Below are 4,597 nucleotides of genomic sequence, written 5' to 3'. Positions count from 1 at the left end.
TAGGGCATTGCATTGCACCCTTAATGTTGAATGCAGAACCAATGCAATCTGGGGACAATCATTGCAAACAGTATTATAATTTATTAGAACAGATTTAAAACAATCGTATCCTCACACCGCTTAACGACCACATCAACAAATATAATATACAACCTACGCTCATACCCCATGCTGCAGCCTATGGTACTCGGGCTTAGGTGAAAGTGTCGGAGACAGGTATGCATCCAAGACAGGTATGGATAGGTTTCTCCAAGTTTTTCTATATATTTAGAGGATCCTTGGAGGTCATATCCCCATATCCAAGTGTCGGACACATGCAGTACATGAAAAATGAAGAGTCCGTCAAAACAACGTGGAAAAATAATCTAAGCCTTTCGATGATTTCTGTTCAGACAGCGGTTATTTTTGTAATCCAACACCCATAGATGAAAAAGAAATTGAAAGAGAGAAGTCAAAAAAACCCTGCCCAAAAAAGATCAGAAGATAAGAGGAAAAATTTCATTTTGCACTTCATTTTCATCTTTAAATTTCTTTTGGGGGGGAAATCGAATTTTTTGTGTTTTTGTTTAGTCAATCAGAAAACGAATTTAGGACTATGAGTCTTTTTTTTAAATTGTATCAGATTTAACTCTGAGTTCGAGTACGTAATAAGGGTGGAAGAGGAGGTTGATTTAAAGGGTGTATTTTTTTTTTGAATTTTAGGAATTTAGGTTTTGAGATATTGGGGTTGGATTAATTTTAGATTTGAGTTTCTAACTGTTTTAACTATGGGATTAGGGAGTAAAGGTGGGGGAGATGTGGTGGTGGACGGCGGTGACGGAGGTGTTGATGGTGCTGATGGAGGCGATGGTGCTGATTGCGAAAGTGAAGGGAAATATTTGGGTTTGGTTTCATGCTCGATTTGCTTTGAATCGATTACTGATAATGGTGATCGATCGTGGGCTAAGCTTCTATGTGGGCATCAATTTCATTTGGGTAAGTCAAAATTGTCGTGATTTGAAATTGATTTTATCAATGAATTTTCTTTCTAAAAAAAAACTGGGATTGGAAGATCTGAGCTCGAAGTGTTGCGTATTTGATTTATTGGGTGTGTTTAGTTTTGGTTTTGATTGATGATGGAGTGAAGAAATCGTAAAGATTAAACTTTTTCTATTGCTAATGCTATTTTATTAGCTAAAGATGAAAAAACAAATTTAGCTTCTTAAAGAATAAGTTAAACTAGGATCAATCTAATGCAGCTCGGATGTTTCAATAAGTTGCTCTTTTGCATTTTTTAGAGACTATTTTTCACCGTATCAAATTAGAAGAAAAGTTTATACGAGCTTATATGAGGGTTCGAAGAGTGCAACCAATGAAGATAAGAAAAATTTTACCACGACGAAAGAAAACCCCCATCAGTAGGAGTTGATGACCAAATGAAAGCTGTAGAATTTTTCCGCAACATATTTTTATGCACTGATAATCACTTGAAACTTGATGAAGAAGACGAAAATGAGCTCGAGGATATTCCAAAGGAGATGAGTTAGTCTAGCTCACCCATAGCTATACCAGGTATGAAATTTGAACATTTGGATTCTATTGAATTTATTCATCCTAAACCCTAAGTAACTGCTCATCTATATAGTCTAGAAATTATAAAAGAATTAAGGAATGAAATGGAGATTAAGAAAAAAATCCCTAATGAGAAATTATTATTTACCGCGACAATTTTGTGGTATGCTAACATTGTCAATTTTCTCGTTAGTGTTGTTTTGCTTCTTTAGTTGATTAGCTAGGGAAACAAAAAGGTCATACACGATGGTGGCTACTGTCATTGGGATGTCCCCGACCTTTTCAAAGAATTTACTGCCCAAATGATTACAAGTTGTCACAGCAAAGAAGAACGAAAAGAGATCTCATTCCACTTCCATTCAGCTTCATGTGGAGAACATTTTGAAGAAAAGATGACTACTGCAAAGGTCCTACAATTCAGATGTGAAAGACACGAAATGGCAGGGCAAAATATTTTGAAGGTGAAACTGTTATATGTGTGGGGCATTTTGGTCTATACTGGTGCTCCAATTGAACACGACAAAACTTCCATAACAATTTAAGATGTTTCAAAAAGAACTGACTCTCAAACATGTGTACAAGGGTAAAATCCCCACAGAAGCTGCACCTACTTAGAAAGAAAACTCAATTGGTGTTAGCACAAATGATGACATTGCTGATGATGTCCACCCATCTGCACAAATGCCACGGTAAATTGCAACACTTCTGGCCAAGCAGACCCATGACCAAGTGGCAAATCTGACCATCAACCTGATGACCTTCATTACCTATGTCAAGCAAAAGGACGAGGTTATGGCAACAACCTTCATGTAGATCTTACCGCATGTAGCTTTTGATCTCTCAATCTTCTCTGATACACAGTTGTGTGCCTCTATGGATGCCACAACATCAATAGATGCTCCCCAACCAACTAATGAGGAGGAGCCAGAAGATGTTGACCTAATCCACACCGTGCCCACAACCGAGCAACACGAGATTGAGCCCCAACTACTAACCCTGACAGCACCATTGCAGCTCACGAAGCCACACGATGCAACACAATCAGAAATGTCGCATCAATTCCCTTTGCACAAGAGTTGATGCTGTTTGAAAAAGGTATCTGAAAGTGAGGAACCATAATTCACCACGATCCCAGAAGACCTTAGTACCACCCCTGCTGCACCAGCATCAGATTCTGAACACTTCAGCCCCACACAATTAAGCAAGTGCCTACGTCGCACGGCTGTCGCACTACCACCCACATAAAAATCAAGGTCTCTTGCATTACATTGCATTGCATAACATGTAGTCTAGTTTTACTTTAGTTTTATTTAGCATTGATGACAATGCTTTTCTCAAGTTTGGGAAAGGTAGGGTTCCTAAGTCATTCCATGAAAATATTAGTAATGAATATGACATGACATTAGTAAATGTTAGAATTAGTTTTCTGGAATAAATTAAGGATGCCTGATGATGATGAACTCTTTATGGCGAGAATTGAATGTACATGACTCTTGAAGATGAATGAACCAACTCTAGGACTTGCTTCTTTGAAACCTTTGAATATACGATTGTATGTTTTTCATGGTTAAGGAACTTAAAATTTTTTTATAAGAGAATTCTTGAATGCCGTGGAATAAAACTTTGATAACAAATGATGAAAACCCACAAAAAAGGAAATGAAATTGTGAATAAATGCTTCGGCATATCTGTAGAGGGACACTCCTATAACATCCCAAATTACGGGTTAGTGACTAAATTATAAAATTTCAGAATTTGGTGATTAAAGTGGAAAAGTTGAATAGTTCAATGATTTATGTAGAGATATTTCCTAAAAGTTTATAGTAATTATTAAGAAAATTAAAGGGCAAAATGGTCATTCGACAAGAAAGATTTTTATTTCCCTTATAAGATAAGGGAAACCCACGTGAAATTCATTTTTCTCTCATCTTCTTCTCTTCTCTACCGTGGAGCATACAAGCAAAGGTGAGTTTCCTACTCAGTTGATTATTTGTTGAATTAAAGGTTGAGTTTTGATCATTAGATAATAATTAAGCTTAAGGAAAGCTTAATTTGTTCTAAAACAACAAGATGAAAGGTTTATGAGAGATTAAAGATTTTGAGTTCTTGAATGAAATCTTGAAATAGAGTTGATAAGTTCAATTTGACTTGTCATCTATGAGAATTAGAAGTTAGAAGTGTTAGAATTAAGTTTGGATAACATGGAAAATTTGGTATGATTATTGATTTCTATATGGAGAATAGAATTTTGAGGTTTAAGATGAAATAAATAGATATAAATTAGTTTAAGTATGTATATTTGAGTTAAGAATATAAAAGGGGATGAAATATGAAAAATTGAAGCAAAAATAGTGAATTTTCGTGTAATGAACAGTGATTTCTGGGTTTGAACAAAATTCCAGATTACGCAGGGGGTACAGATTCCCCCTGGGAGATACCGATTCCCCCTAAAGAAAAAAAATGGAATTTTGGTTCATTAAATCAGCTTAAGTTATTAACATCAAGTTTAAGGTTTAGGCTTCTGATAATTGTTTTGAAATGTTATAATTATGTAGATATTGAGCCTAAACAAATTCTGGAACAATCAAAGAATTAGGATCGAATCAAAGCAAGGCTAAGGTGAGTGCAATTTAATTTGTGCTTATAGAACGAACATTAGCTTGCGATGAGCCAATGATGGAGTTACAATGGTAAGAAGTAACTTTTAAAATATTATGTAAGTATTAATATATAGAAATGGATATATATTCCTATATGTTACATGATTTACATGTTTACGTGAAAATACATTAGTGATATATGTGATGTTTTGGAAACATAGGAGAACAAGAGATGATATGATTTGTATGAATTCATGAGTAAAGGCATATGTGAATATAATTTGTATGCATTATATGTCATGTGAACATAAGAGGATATAGCATGTTTATGTGAATCCATGCAAAGTGATACGAGCTATGTGACATATGAATATGAATTCATATGAAAAGTGAAAGAAATTACATGATTACAGGCATATGTGAATGAAGCTATGAGCTTATATGAA

This window comes from Hibiscus syriacus, unplaced genomic scaffold (assembly GCF_006381635.1).
Source record: "Hibiscus syriacus cultivar Baekdansim isolate YM2019G1 unplaced genomic scaffold, ASM638163v2 tig00110422_pilon, whole genome shotgun sequence".
Lineage (NCBI taxonomy): Eukaryota > Viridiplantae > Streptophyta > Magnoliopsida > Malvales > Malvaceae > Hibiscus > Hibiscus syriacus.
The sequence above is the reverse complement of the archived record's forward strand: the minus strand, read 5'-3'. Positions refer to the sequence as shown.